Raw genomic sequence first — 16,482 nt, forward strand, 5'->3', positions numbered from 1 at the left:
GTCACCGCTGTAAGGTAGGTGTGTGTGGAGACGTGCAGAATCGTGTAGAGGAGCTATCGTGCCCGTGACTGAAGCTGCCTGTTACGAGGGATACTGTAGCACCCGCAACCATGTAACACGGCGTAACAGTAGTGGTCGTTAAAACACGGCGGGACATGCTCGTATTGCGTAACGCCCAGCGCGCTGGGAATCTCAGCCACGAGATCCAGTCCGCTCCGGATTAACGACTGTGGCGTAGGTGAATGCTGGGATAGTCCCCAATTTCCGACCAGAAATTTCTATACACAAACATTTACAATAAGACCAAACGGGAACAAAATTTACGCAGATATGAAACTTCCTGGCAGATTAAAACTGTGTGCCCGACCGAGACTCGAACTTGGGACCTTTGCCTTTCGCGGGCAAGTGCTCTACCAACTGAGCTACCGAAGACGGATACTGGCAGAAGTAAAGCTGTGAGTACCGGACGTGAGTCGTGCTTCGGTAGCTCAGTTGGTAGAGCACTTGCCCGCGAAAGGCAAAGGTCCCGAGTTCGAGTCTCGGTCGGGCACACAGTTTTAATCTGCCAGAAAGTTTCATATGAGCGCACACTCCGCTGCAGAGTGAAATTCTCATTCTGAAAATTTACGCAGTTCACAGAGAGGTAGCGCACACGACTGCGGCGACAGGAAGGGCATCCGCCTGCGAAGTCAAATAAAATAAAATTGCAACATAGAAGCCCGTAGTAGACTAACGTAAAGTGAAGCAAGACGAAGAGCAGCAGAGAGTTGCACACCTTGTCACGCACTCGCCTTCGAACCCGACAAGCACTGCTGCGGTTACTGAATTCAGGTCCATCTCAATCGGTTTCCAAGTAAATATTCAGAACAGAACTGTATGCTATGGACATTTGAAATGGGGCTCCTCGCAGGACGTCAGTGCTCGTAGCAGTACAGAAAGCTGCAAATCTTCAGTTGGCCAAACGACGCAGAAACTGGACGGTAACCGATTGGAGAGTATGGCGTCTACCGACGAGTCGCAGTTTTGCTTCTTTTTTAAATTATATAAGGAGTCAAGGGCGCCACTTGAGCCAGCCTACTGAGGCTACCGTCAACATGAACCAGCACCAATAAAATTCTTCTGGATCTGTGATCGCATTGTCGATTTGTAAAACTTCCGAGGTTTCGGCCACTATTGCAAGTGGCCTTCGCGAGGGTATTCCTTTTGTAACAGCTATTCAAAGCAACACCTGAGGAAGGCCACCTGCAATAGTATACTTATATGGATATGGTGTCTGTTTTCTCGGACATGTCCGAAAGAACCGACACCATATTCATATAAGTATATAGTTCTGACAATACCAGCCATGACCTTCCTCTTCTGTGCGATGCACACATAGCACTCGAACTCCTACGGGACTTGGTAAGAATGTCTTCCACGAATAATAAGTGTGTTGGGTAGGGACACTGCCAATGTAGTGTGTGGACATATAAGGTGTGAATGTGGGTCTCGCGGGGGGCGTGCGCGAGATAGTCCCTGCAGTCGCACTATCCTATGTGCCCTCGGTGGTTCAGATGGATAGAGCGTCTGCCATGTAAGCAGGAGATCCTGGGTTCGAGTCCCGGTCAGGGCATACATTTTCACCTGTCCCCGTTGATTTATATCAACGCCCGTTAGCAGATGAAGGTATTAACATATAATTCTAATTTCGTACCTGCAATACTGGCCGAAACTTCGGAAGTTTTGCACATCGAGAATGCGTTCACAAACCCAGAAGAATTTTAATGACTGTGACAATGGCCGGCCGGTGTGACCGAGCGGTTCTAGGCGCTTCAGTCTGGAACAGCGCGACCGCTACGGTCGCAGGTTCGAATCCTGACTCGGGCATGGATGTGTGTGATGTCCTTAGGTTAGTTAGGTTTAAGTAGTTCTAAATTCTAGGGGATTGATGACCTCAGACGTGAAGTCCCATAGTGCTCAGAGCCATTTTGACAATGGCCGTGGACGCCTGCGCTTACACGAAACAGTATGTTTATTCCAACATACTCGGTGACCGAGTGTTGTCCTCTCTTCTAAGTCTTTATGATAAGTGTGCTGTGGACACTCCTGTCTTCCAAAATGACAACAGCCGTGTTCGTAAGGGGCACGCATACGTTCCTGCTTTGACGAGTACTCAGGCACGCTGTCGTAATGCTAAATCACACGGTCTCGAAGTCACACAAAATATGTGGGACTGTTCTAAGCCCTTTGCGAAACGTAGGAATCGACATTCCCGCATTTTGCTATCTTGACATTATCTAATTATCAGTGAGTGATTTCAGCTGGATTTGAAATAATGTGAAAATTACGATACTCAGAAAGAATAGTCGAGCTCACTCCAAAATACGAGGATGTGTAGAACAAAACGATTTAGATTGCAGATAGATGGTGTGACGTAGGCTCAGTAGCCCCTTCTTTCGTGTGACCGAGCAGGTCAATGTTAGGTCGCGCTCAGTCGGCGAAGAGCCGTCAAACGAAGTAGAAATGCGCAAGTAAGAGTCGGTATGCCTCGTCGACGTCAAAAGGCGCTGTATCAGCATGTGAATGATATCGAACGTGGCAGAATGATCAGGCTCCGGGAAACGGGTGACACTGTGCCTTGTACAGTGCACATTGCTGCGGTAGTGATGCGAGTGTGGAAGAAATGGATAGAATATTGCTGACAATGTGGCCACCGAGCGGGGTGACCATCACTTTTACGTCTAGCCCTAACTGACAGAAAAGTTTCGTTTACAGTGTTGGCTCGATGTTTGTGGACGTATTTGTGTCGACGGTTCGATGCCTACTGCTGAGGACCGAACTGATGGTACGCGTACCATTGCGTCGGCTTCCACTGACCAGAAATGGTTCAAATGGCTGTGACCACTATGGGACTTATCTTCTGAGGTCATCAGTCCCCTAGAACTACTTAAACCTAACTAACCTAAGGACGTCACACACATCCATGCCCGAGGCAGGATTCGAACCTGCGACCGTAGTGATTGCGCGGTTCCAGACTGTAGCGCCTAGAACCGCTCGGCCACCCCGGCCGGGACTGACCAGAAAGCACCGACGCTTTACATTACAGGGGGCATGTGAACGCCTTCACTGGCACGTTGAGTGGCTGAATTTTGTGTTTGCCGACGAACCCCTCTCAGCTTGCCCTACAGTAATGGTCGCGTACACGCCACTGCTGAGCGTCATAGAGGGCAAAAGCCAAGTGTGGTGGTTTGGGACACCAGTGGCTAAAACAAACGATCTCGCCTCGTAATTGGTGTGTGAATCTGAGCTTCAGCCGATACGTCAATGGGTATTTGGTGCCCCAGTCACTGCTCTTCCTGCAGGCAGTTCCACACGCCAGGACAGTGCCCGGCCACACGTGGCGAGAAATGTGCGAGCCTTCTTCGAACGATGTCGGATACCGCTGGTTCCCTGGCACGTCCATTTCGCCCATCCAATACGTACGAGAATGTCTGTCGGCAACTTGTTCTTTGGGGTTCTCCTGTATCCACTGCCATTGTTTTGGCAACACGCTTACTAACCACGTAGCATTGTGTTCTTTTTGAGCATATAGTGCCCCTCCTCGATTCCGTGACGCGACATGCAGACGCTTTGATTGCTGCCCGTGTCAGCTCCACTTCGTACTGAACACTCAGGGTCAGGGTGGATGTCATGTCCCTTATCTGTGGAACAAATTTCATTGTCATCACACGTCTGTTTCATCGTTCTGCAATTTCAGACGACAGTATTGTACCTGAAGAAAATTGCGGATTCCCTCCCTCGCCGAACTGAAGCCACTAAGGCTAGAGACGGTGTGACATGTTATTAGCGTGAACTTTCCTGGGAATTATTACTTTTTGCGGTGTGCATATCAGTGTTCCTTTTCGCTTCACGTGGTGATGGAGTGTGGTAGAAAGACTGACTGTACCGGTTGTCGTAAAATGTACAGCAACTTCACTCGAGCATGTCTCGCTTTCGGCGTCTGATTTACGTGTTTTAAGTAGAAGGCAATTCGCATCCTTAAGGAATAGTTGTGGAACCAAAATTGGGCCCCGTAGGACTCCCTTTGTCGTTTCTCTCCAGTCACTAAAATTTTTTCTCCTCCATGGCATACAAATACCGAAGAGAAAACTGTACGACGACATGAAATGAAACGACTACATGAACACATTTAAAAAATGAAATCGGAAGATTAGTTTTCAAAGACCGTCGACGAGGTCCACAGAGACCTAGCGAAGTTCCGACTGGGGAAGGAACACAGTCGTATCAAATTAACCCCTTCTGCGTTCGGCTTTAAGGGGCTTAAGGAATCACGGAAACCTAAATTCGAAAGGCTGGATGGAAATGTAAACCCCACTGATCCCGAATAATCATTGTGCCACCTCTTTCGGTGAGTTACTCGCAGTTAAAGCAAGTGGGCTTGTATTAATAAGTGAATATTAGGCAACCGTAAATTTCCTACCAAAGCAAGTTCTTAGAAAAGACTTATATGGGCTGTACGAGAGTCGTGCTCATGTATGCGTAATCAGTCTGGGCTAACAGGGGAGATAAATCGTGTATTAAGAAGTGCAGAATGATTTCCAAGCTTTCATAACTAGGGGAGAGTAACAGAGAAATCTGTCCTGGAAGACGCTCAAAGAAATATTCCGAATATCTTGTAGAAATCTGCTTAGAAAATCCTTGTAAACGATTTTCCAGGCCTAATCTGTAGATTTTTTTTAGCCACTGTATGTCACTTCCTTAGAACGGGTAACGAAAATTCAGAATAATAGCAGCGTGCACAGAGGAGTGGAAGTAATCATCCTTTCTTACCCTCGAACATAAAGTGAATGGGAAGAATCACTAACGCCTGTCACAATAAGGTAGTATCCTGTATCCTGCATTCCATAGTGATTGGCAAAACATAGACGGTTATAGTCGAAGAAATTAAGACCATTTGTTTCCGCTTACCTTTTAAAATAAATATTTAAGATTGACATATTTGTTCTTTATTTGAAGATCTGTTACTTTAACGTAACGCGTAAAACAACGCACGCACTGTACAATGGTTTGTGAATTATATACGTAGGATTTAATAATCCCACAGGCAAAATGGTTCAAATGGTTCTGAGTACTATGGGACTTAACATCTGAGGTCATCAGTTCCCTAGAACTTAGAACTACTTAAACCTAACTAACCTAAGGACATCACACACACCTATGTCCGAGGCAGGTTTCGAACCTGCGACCGTAGCGGTCGCGTGGTTCCAGAGTGAACCGCTCGGTCATAAAGGCCGGTGCACGGGACATTCATCCCGATTCTGTAGCAGGTGATGCGCATTTCCTACCGAGAACTGGGCATAGGTGAGTCAGGTACTGATCAAACATATCCTTGACCTTCCTAATGAGACAGTAACTGTCGAGTGGTCTGGATTATTCTACGTGCGTCTGTAACTGCATCGCTGACTGTGGGCTATTGTGCTCTTTCTTCTTCTATATCGGGGAAAACAAAACATCTTCGCCGATACAAATACTGGAAAAAGCGCGGTAACTGCAAAGTCAGCAATTCGTAAGAAACTGTAGTGGTACCCGAAGAACATTCCACAAAACGCCAAGAGAACCAAAACTCCATCAACAAATCTCGTATATTGTTCACGAACATTTTCCTTCAAAAATTCAAATGGCTCTGAGCACTATGGGACTCAACTGCTGTGGTCATCAGTCCCCTAGAACTTAGAACTACTTAAACCCAACTAACCTAAGGACATCACACACATCCATGCCCGAGGCAGGATTCGAACCTGCGACCGTAGCAGTCGCACGGTTCCGGACTGCGCGCCTAGAACCGCGAGACCACCGCGGCCGGCCATTTTTCTTCTAAAAACTACTAATCACCAGTGGCTCGCTACAGACCAACTGCATGTCGTTTGATTTCTCACACTCATTTATTGTTATACCTGTACTGCACTGAAAATAACTACACAACAGTGCAAACTTCGACGATTTGCGCTGTGTCTTAATTCGAAACAAATTTGTTCCATTCACTCACAGCATTGTCTATTGCGTTCTGTACTGTTTGCGTTTGTGTTTTGGTACTGTTAACAGTGATATGTAGGAATGCGTGTAGGTTGGCAGATATGCGCCACTGAATGCAATGGAACGACAGTGCTACGCTGCTCCCGCGGCAGCAGCAACGATGTTACAATTCTTTTACGTCTCTCTAAAGGCTGTCGCAGTTCTTTGTGTTTGGTGTTGCACGTTTTATGATTTCATGCTACAAGGTTTTTTCACTGTTGTGCAGATATTTCCTTAGAAACGAAGGTAGCTGGTGAACCAAAATGAATAAATTGTAAGGAGCCGCCAGAGTCCGTGGGTGCCTTATAGAAAAATACTCGGAATGTATCCCTGAACAACCTTCGCAATTTTGTCGCTCAAGTTTGGTTTCACCCTGTAGACGCAGATGATGGACAGCGAGAACTCAACTTATGTGCGGTGCTGTGCACGCCTCCCCCATCTACCACGCTGGCGCGGAAGGTAGCCGCGCAGTCTCCCCCCCCCCCCCCTCACCCCGTCGGAGGTTCGAGTCCTGTGTGTGTGTGTGTGTGTGTGTGTGTGTGTGTGTTGTCCTTAGCGTAAGTTACTTTAAATTAGATTAAGTAATGTGTAGGCCTAGGGACCGATGACCTCTGCCGTTTGGTCCCATAGGAACTTACCACAAGACTGAAATTGAATCTACCACGCTACACTGTCTGGGGGAAACTGGAAAGTGGCGCATGCGGCTTTTTTCGTATTTCATATTTCTCAACAACATAGATCACGAAGAGAACAAAATTTTTGGCCACTGAAGACACAATAAAATTTATATTTGGCACAAACTGTAGGTATTTCGACAGACACAGACAGTTTCGCAGATTTTCGTCACTAGGGTTGCCTGTTATCGTGACTTATTTAGTTTCATAAATTTAAAAAAAAAAAGCGTTTCGCACACGTATGTTGGGCGAAACATTGACATCATGTTTGGAACCTCATTACGAAGATGTGGAAACTCTTCCCAAGGAAAACAATATAGAACTTCTAGAGACCTATGTCTTTTAAATGGGAATTACACTGCTGATCGACCAGATCCATCTGCGGATGCACAGGAGTGCTTTCAACTGGAACGGCAAACAGTCTCAGAAGTAGCTCAAAAACAGATGTAAGATTGGCAGTGCCTTCAAACGTTTAGAATGATATTCCTGGAATTCTTTCAACGCCACAATTCACATTTTCTTTAATGCCAGTGAACTTTCGGAAATATATGGTATTCCTTGTAACGAGTTGTTCCTTCTACAATGTGATTTTCTTTTTAAACGCGTACACTTTCGTCACGTTATCAGAAATAACTTGGTTCTAGCCTTGCAATGTCCTACTGAGCGCAGTCTGCAGTCAACTCTGTTTAAAATTCAAGGTTTTCAGCCTACTCCGGATCGTTTTAGTTTTCGTTCTTGTTTCCTTTCTTCCTCGAGAAATTCAACAATAGCGTGTTTTACATCGAAAACTCGTTCTAAGCATGTCCTTTCACTTAACAAGCGTGCTTTGCAGTAATACAGAACGCCTCCACACTCTTCGTTCGGTTCCATCAACAACTGTTGCAGCTGAAGATATAGTAATATGTATGACTTCAGAAAATTTACTATTCACACTACCAAATCGATCACGTTTTCCTTGCCTGCATATTCAACAAAAAGTTCTTCTTAATGTAGAGATAAATGAGTCGTGTAAAGGTCGTCTGACAATCGCCATAATTTTTAGCACTGTCATCGTCAACTAAATCTTTAAATTGTTTCTGCGTGTTGTTGCAGTGCCGTTTCGTAGCAAATTTGCGGTACCTGTCGAGTATGCGAGTACGTAATAGATATTGAGAATCCTTCTCCTTTACGACTTCCAATTATTTTTAAAGCATTGCGACGATACATCACTAGACTGCCTCCTTTTGTGCAAGCAGCCACCAGACCTGTGAAAGATAAACCGCTTATTTCACGAGTCTGCCGAATCGAAGAAAGTTGTGGCGACCAAAAAGAGCACCAAATTCTGGAAGAAAGCAGCATCGCACTGCTAAATGAAATGCCGCGATATACCGAGCAAACCCTAGTAGTGGCGATACAGGCAGAGCCTCTGCAATCACTGTGCTCGCGTCAAGTTTTGCCGACATTCACGTACATTAAATTCACGTTATTGTGTCAGAAAAGGCTGCTGCTGCTGATTGAGTTTAAGGAGACTCAATACGTAAGGTCATCATCAGTCTCGTTTTCGCCCCCCCCCCCCCCCGGACTAAATTAGTGTATTCCATTTGTCTGTGTCTAGCGAAATGTGAGAAAGTTATCTGGAGATTTCTGCAACGCGTATCTAAGGTGGGACATGGATACTAGCCCAGTATTCACATAGTTGGATGTGGGAAACAGCCTAAAAATCACATCCAGCCTGGCCGACACAGTGGCGTTCATCGTTGATCTGCTGAGCAGATTTGAACCGAGGCTGGCATACCTCCCTATCCCGAAAATAGGCTCTTTTAATGCGCACGGCTGAACAGGCGAGTTTGAGGAAAGGTTTCTGTCCACAGGAACATGTGAAAATTCCTTGATCAATAAAGCCTCATTAGATTTGTGTCCTTCAGTGAAAACGAGATAACGTCAAGTAATAAGAGAAATAAAAAATATTAAAGGTTTGCTCCAATATCTGTCTCGTTTGAAATTTCATAATTTTCGGAAGAAATCTGAACGAATTACACACACACACACAGAGCGAGAAGAAAGTTACACGGAATCTAAATTTTGTTGGTCAAATATCGAACAAAAGTCCACCTCAACGTGGACGCCGGACCATTAGAGCCCCGGTGAGCTGTGCTAACCTTGTGGTGAAATAGGAGAGCGGTTGCTTGTATTGAAATAAGTCGTCTGTAGCTTACCGTAGCTTTGGTTTTATAGTTTTACTGCGCGTTGTTGAATCTTATCTTATCTCTGGCTTGTCCTGCACTACTAGCAGTGGGCACGTCTGCAGCTATTCTTCTCACTCACGACCCGCTCACATGTTCTTCATACTTACGGTACGTGCCAAAGTTACGTTCGCTACTTTCTGTACGTCGCTTCCTTCGTTGTCTTCGCTGCGTTCTGCGCATTGCCTCTTTCGCAGCCTTGTTTCCAGGAGTAGTGAACACTAATAATGCTGATAATCGACACGTGCATAATACGTAAGTGTAATTTCCCCACAATTGTTTTGTGCGAGTGGGTTAATGCATATAATAGAAACATCTACAACCATCAAATTTTTATTCGTGAAATCCCTGTGTGCCGAGAGAGAGAGAAACTGTTGCGCACCAACGCTATGTTTACAGCTGACAGACGTTTTAAGTGCCGCGCAGGAACAGCTATAACCTGTGACTTTCATAATTTGATTCTCAGAAGTGCGTTCTCCTCTTTCCACATTCTGATCAACTTATCTATGAAAATGGAAAATAACAACAGAGATAGGGCCTATAGTCCATTCTGCCTGCTTAAATCCTCTCTCATGTTAACTGCTTTCTAGTGGCTATTACAATTGTGGGGTTAGTATAAAGATTCTGAATCACTTGGCTGCAGTGTCTTCGACTTTCATTTGTCATGATTAGATGTAAATCTTGTAGCTAAAAAGTAAAACAAAAGGCAGTCTTTTTTTAAGCTTTCTGTGAAGAAATACAGCACGATATTAATCACAGTTTTAGAAAAATTTTAATTTCGCGTTGATGCCATGTAACTCCGTTGATTCTGTTTGAAGTTAACACATTTACGTCTACGATAATCATACATTATGTTGACATTCTGCAACTGTAGGATATGGACACAGTAAAGGCGCATAACAAAACGCCATATCCATGGCTGTACATGGCTCGAACCCGCAGCATCCTGGTGACAACAGTAGTGTTCCTGTTGCTCTTTAGTTAATGGTTCTAATGCAGTGCAGTGAAAGTGATTGCATGGAGCAGAATTTACGTCACCAAACTGTACAAAACTCCATTTACTTTCATTTAAGAGCGAGTCTAATTATGAATATATCCATTTGACGGCTGGTGGACTGTTGCAACAATCTCTGAATGTCCTTTGCTTCCTTTACATACAATTTTTTATGCCTGCGCCGCGAATTTTCAACAAATTTAGTGGGATGTGTGGTGAAACTGGTGGAATAAAACTGAAAAAACCATAAGGTGATGTTCGCGGTTGCCGTGTTGAGCTGGCTTCTCCTTTTTTTTTTCAGTGTGGCGTTACCGTATGCGCATCTTTAGATGCAGCATTAAATCGTATGAATGTTAATTGTAAAGGAAATAACGTGTGATAAATAACACAAATGTGATTGGCCTTTCAACGAATGGGCTGGCTACAAGCTAAATACATTATTTATATTGTTTTTTTTATAACACCACCCTCTGCAAAATTCTAAATGTTATTTCCTTTTGTTTTCAAGATGTACTTCGACACCTGTTTGCCAACTTCAGTGCCTCTCGCTTTATTTCAGTGCAAATATAGGATAGAGATTTGATGGAAATGCACTCTCTAAAGTGCAGCAGTAACACTTGTATCTGTGAAACCTTGTTATATATTTATCCCCTGATCCCATTTTACCTACAATGTAGCGAAAAGTAGCCGGTTCCGTTATTCATGATCAGTATCTGGACTTGTCAGAGCTTTTTATAGAACAGCAGTTGACGATATTCTGAACTCAAGTTTTTGACTTTTTGTGGTTCGTTTGTGTGTTGCATGTGGTGAGTTTTTCGCCTCTCTTTAACTAGTGTTTCGCTGTTACCGTGTTTCGTAAGAGTGCGTCAATAAAAGTAGTGGGCGAAGACATGCATCACACTGACAGAGCGATGTTATGCTACTGATTTTACTTGATAATCGTGTGGAATGTGTCCAGTGTGGGGATAACTAATTTCTCAACCGAGTGTGCATAGTTTGGAACTGAGGATGGCATATGTGATAGCTTGTGTGTGTTTGTGTGTGTGTGTGTGTGTGTGTGTGTGTGTGTGTGTGAGAGAGAGAGAGAGAGAGAGAGAGAGAGAGAGAGAGAGAGAGAGAGTATCTTTTGTGCACTCTATGATGCTTTTGTCTGTCGTATTTCAGCTCTTTGTATGTGGAAATTTGCCTCCTGTTTTATTTTTTAATGCAGACCGTTACTGTCTGTGAGGAATTTCCGATCAGTTACAGCATTGTTTCCGTGGTGTTTTTTATCGTTGAAGTGATGTTCAAAAGTGGAGTGCTTACTGTCACGTTTTAATGCGCTGATATACACAGAATAGAATATTTTAAAGTGTTTGCGTATTGGATCTATGTACACAGCGTGGGACTTGCCACAAATTAGCCGATTGATGTCAGCCATATTTTTTACAAAAGTGAAGTGAGATCCTTTAGGAAAGCATTTACGAGATTACTTCAGAATGTAAGTTCCACATTATTATTGCAGACCAAGTAACTTTTATTGAATGTTATACTGCACTTCAAAGTGACTCAGACACATCACAGTATTTTTCAGTATAGTCACCAAATGTCTTTAAGCAACGGTCGGAACCTTCCACCAATCTCTACGATATAATTCTGCTCATCGGTCACGGAGCATTTCGAGAACCGCTGTGGGAACGTCCTCATCGGTTTCCCCCAGTTGTTCTTTTAGCTTACCTACAAGATGGAAATCGCGTGGAGCAACATCTGGACTTCCCGATCAGCCTCACCCTCGTCCTGGTCACACTGCTGGCACCATTTCACTAACGCCTGGACGCGACACTGCATTTTGTCGATATATCGCCAGAGTTTACCGGTGAATCCGTGTGAAATTTAGACGTTCTGCCCACAAGAATCTTACCATAATACATGCTTCAAATTCTGAGTACGTTTTCAGTTGGCGCACCATTTCAGTCGCACACTGTGCCGCAACTCTTATCCGCACCGCAGCAGGACTCTGCAGGAAAACTCTCTTCTGACAATGCGCCACTCTTGTTGTGCAATGGTCCTAGCGAGAAGCGACATGTGGAACGTACTTTGCATTGTCCCTACGTAGATTGTATCGCTTGGATCATAAACAGTAACGTTCGTTCTATGCGATTCTGCAGTCCTGCGACTTGCCAACTATAGACTTGCCAGACTTGCCCATATCGTACTAGGGACAGAAAGTTGGCTGAAACCAGACGTAAACAGTAATGAAATCCTAAACTCAGATTGGAATGTATACCGCAGAGACAGGCTGGCAGTGAAGGGGAGGCGTGTTTATAGCGATAAGAAGTGCAATAGTATCGAAGGAAATTCACGGAGATCCGAATTGTGAAATGATTTGGGTGAAGGTCACGGTTAAAGCAGGCTCAGACATGGTAATTGGATGTCTCTATAGGCCCCCGGGCTCAGAAGCTGCTGTGGCTGAGCACCTGAAGAATAATTTGGAAAATATTTCGAGTAGATTTCCCCACCATGTTATAGTTCTGGGTGGAGATTTTAATTTGCCGGATATAGACTGGGAGACTCAAACGTTCATAACGGGTAGCAGGGACAAAGAATCCAGTGAAATTTTTTTAAGTGTTTTATCTGAAAACTACCTTGGGCAGTTAAACAGAGAACCGACTCTTGGCGATAACATGTTAGACCTTCTGGTGACAAACAGACCCGAACTATTTGAAACAGTTAATGCAGAACAGGGAATTGGCGATCATAAAGCGGTCACTGGATCGAAATAGAAATATTAAAAAAGGTAGGAATATTTTTCTGTTTAGCAATAGTGACAAAAAGCAGATTTCAGAGTACTTGATGGCTCAACACAAAAGTTTTGTCTCAGGTACAGACAGTGTTGAGGATCAGTGGACAAAGTTCAAAACCATCGTACAATATGCGTTAGATGAGTATGTGCCAAGCAAGGTCATAAGAGTTGGAAAAGAGCAACCGTGGTACAACAACCGAGTTAGAAAACTGCTGCGGAAGCAAAGGGAACTTCACAGCAAACATAAACATAGGCAAAGCCTTGCAGACAAACAAAAATTACGCGAAGCGAAATGTAGTGTGAGGAGGGCTATGCGAGAGGCGTTCAATGAATTCGAAAGTAAAGCGCTATGTACTGACTTGGCAGAAAATCCTAAGAAATTTTGGTCCTATGTCAAAGCGGTAGGTGGATCAAAACAAAACGTCCAGACACTCTGTGACCAAAATGGTACTGAAACAGAGGATGACAGACTAAAGGCCGAAATGCTAAATGTCTTCCGACAAAGCTGTTTCACAGAGGAAGACTGCACTGTAGTTCCTTCTCTAGATTGTCGCACAGATGACAGAATGGTAGATATCGAAATAGACGACAGAGGGATGGAGAAACAATTAAAATCGCTCAAAAGAGGAAAGGCCGCTGGACCTGATGGGATACCAGTTCGATTTTACACAGAGTACGCGAAGGAACTTGTCCCCCCCCCCCCCCCCCCCTTCTTGCAGCGGTGTACCGTAGGTCTCTAGAAGAGCGAAGCGTTCCAAAGGATTGGAAAAGGGCACAGGTCATCCCCGGTTTCAAGAAGGGACGTCGAACAGATGTGCAGAACTATAGACCTATATCTCTAACGTCGATCAGTTGTAGAATTTTGGAACACGTATTATGTTCGAGTATAATGACATTTCTGGAGACTAGAAATCTACTCTGTAGGAATCAGCATGGGTTTCGGAAAAAAAGACGGTCGTGTGAAACCCAGCCCGCGCTATTCGTCCTCGAGACTCAAAGGGCCATAGACACGGGTTCACAGGTAGATGCCCTGTTTCTTGACTTCCGCAAGGCGTTTGACACAGTTCTCCACAGTCGTTTAATGAACAAAATTGTGTGATTGGATTGAGGAGTTCCTAGATAACAGAACGCAGCATGTCATTCTCAATGGAGAGAAGTCTTCCGAAGTAAGAGTGATTTCAGGTGTGCCGCAGGGGAGTGTCATAGGACCGTTGCTATTCACAATATACATAAATGACCTGGTGGATGACATCGGAAGTATACTGAGGCTTTTTGCAGATGATGCTGTGGTGTATCGAGAGGTTGCAACAATGAAAAATTGTACTGAAATGCAGGAGGATCTGCAGTGAATTGACGCATGGTGCAGGGAATGGCAATTGAATCTCAATGTAGACAAGTGTAATGTGCTGCGAATACACAGAAAGATAGCTACAAAATAGCAGGTCAGCAGCTGGAATCAGCTAATTCCATAAATTATCTGGGAGTACGCATTAGGAGTGATTTAAAATGGAATGATCATATAAAGTTGATCGTCGGTAAAGCAGATGCCAGACTGAGATTCATTGGAAGAATCCTAAGGAAAAGCAATCCGAAAACAAAGGAAGTAGGTTACAGTACGCTTGTTCGCCCACTGCTTGAATACTGCTCAACAGTGTGGGATCCGTACCAGATAGGGTTGATAGAAGAGATAGAGAAGATCCCACGGAGAGCAGCGCGCTTCGTTACAGGATCATTTAGTAATCGCGAAAGCGTTACGGAGATGATAGATAAACTCCAGTGGAAGACTGCAGGAGAGACGCTCAGTAGGTCGGTGCGGGCTTTTGTTAAAGATTCGAGAACATACCTTCACCGAAGAGTCAAGCAGTATATTGCTCCCTCCTACGTATATCTCGCGAAGCGACCATGAGGATAAAATCAGAGAGATTAGAGCCCACACAGAAGCATACCGACGTACAATACGAGACTGGAATAGAAGGGAGAACCGATAGAGGTACTCAGGGTACCCTCCGCCACACACCGTCATGTGGCTTGCGGAGTATGGATGTAGATGTAGATTCTCCCCGTTTTGGCGTAGCTCGTACGTCCTGCAATATCGACGATCTGCCGTATACTGGTGCAACTATATTCCCCTTACAGACTTTGAGGACGGCTTCCTTATACCAAAATAAAAGAAAAAATGCCTAGTAAACATGAGCTCTAAGATGCATACCTTAAGAGCTACGAGCACTTATTCGGCAGAAGAAAGGTGTTCCACAGTAGCGATGATGAAGTGCTCATAGCTTAATGGATGCATTTTAGTGCTCGTATTTACTAGTCATTTTTTTTCTCGTTTAAGTTAAGGGACCAGTCCTCAAAGCCTGTAAAGGGAGTTTATTGCACCCTGTATACTCACATGTATGACTGCACCTACAGGTTTTCTTCTATTACGACCCTTTAAACTGTAGTTTTCAGCAACGAGACTGTTAACACGTGTCATCCAGTCTGTCTCCTCGATTCATTATGTACCTTACTACTTTTTTGTTGACTCGCTCCAGGAAGTCTTCATTCCCTATTCGCTGAAGTCATCTTTTCTCCTGTAGCAGCACATTTCAAAGGCTATTATCACTCAATTTCCCACGCCCGGGTTCCGGGGTTCGATTCCCTGGGGGGTCAGGGATTTTCTCTGCCTCGTGATGACTGGGTGTTGTGTGATGTCCTTAGGTTAGTTAGGTTTAAGTAGTTCTAAGTTCTAGGGGACTGATGACCATAGATGTTAAGTCCCATAGTGCTCAGAGCCATTTGAACCCATTTGAGCAGCCAAGATACCTGAAGTATTTTGCTTTTTACATTATGTTACGGTTAACGATAATTTCAGCCAGCGTTACCTTTTGCTTACGAACGCTGGTCCAACTGAGGCGCCAGGTGGAAATGGCATGGCAAGCCGTTCCACAGGACTACATCCAGCATCTCTACAATCGTCTCCATGGGAGAATAGCAGCCTGCATCGCTGCGAAAGGTGGATATACACTGTACTAGTGCCGACATTGTGCATGCTCTGTTGCCTGTGTCTATGTGCCTGCGGTTCTGTCAGTGTGATCATGTGACGTATCTGACCCCAGGAATGTGTCAATAAAGTTTCCCCTTCCTGGGACAATGAATTCACGGTGTTCTTATTTCAATTTCCAGGAGTGTATATTCCCATTCGGAGGAGAAAGTTGGTGATTGGAATTTCAAGAGAAGATTCCGTCACAACGAAAAGCGCCTTTCTTTTAATGATGTCCAGCCCAAATCCTGTATCATTTCTGTGACACTCTCTCCCATATTTCGCGATAATACAAAACGTGCTGCATGTCTTTGAACTTTTTCGATATACTCCGTCAGTCCACACCGCGCAGTAGTATTCTAAAAGAGGACGGACAGGCGTAGTGTAGGCAGTCTCCTTAGTAGGTCTGTTACATTTTCTAAGTGTTCTGCCAGTGAAACGCAGTCTTTGGTTAGCCTTCCACACAATATTTTCTACGTCTTCCTTCCATTTTAAATTGTCCTTAATGGTAATTCCTAGGTATTTAGTTGAATTTACGGCCTTTAGATTAGACTGATTTATCGTGTAACCGAAGTTTAACGCGTTCTTTTTAGCATTCATGTGGATGACCTCACACTTATCGTTATTTAAGGTCAACTACCACTTCACGCAGCATTTCGATATTTCTTCTAAATCGTTTTGTAGTTTGTTTTGATCTTCTGATGACTTTATTAGTCGATAAACGACAGCGTCATCTG

At 44.3% G+C, this 16,482-nt stretch overlaps 1 protein-coding gene and 1 non-coding gene across 2 annotated transcripts in view; both read left to right on the plus strand.

Moving 5' to 3' along the window:
• Positions 1–16,482, plus strand: part of LOC126298483 (sodium-dependent transporter bedraggled) — a 673,679-nt gene that overhangs the window by 324,767 nt on the left and 332,430 nt on the right. The window lies entirely within an intron of this gene.
• Trnat-ugu (transfer RNA threonine (anticodon UGU)) lies at positions 1,538–1,612 on the plus strand. The gene has a single exon. It is a non-coding gene; the product is annotated as a tRNA-Thr (tRNA).

This window comes from Schistocerca gregaria, chromosome X, assembly GCF_023897955.1.
Source record: "Schistocerca gregaria isolate iqSchGreg1 chromosome X, iqSchGreg1.2, whole genome shotgun sequence".
NCBI classification, from domain to species: Eukaryota; Metazoa; Arthropoda; class Insecta; order Orthoptera; family Acrididae; genus Schistocerca; species Schistocerca gregaria.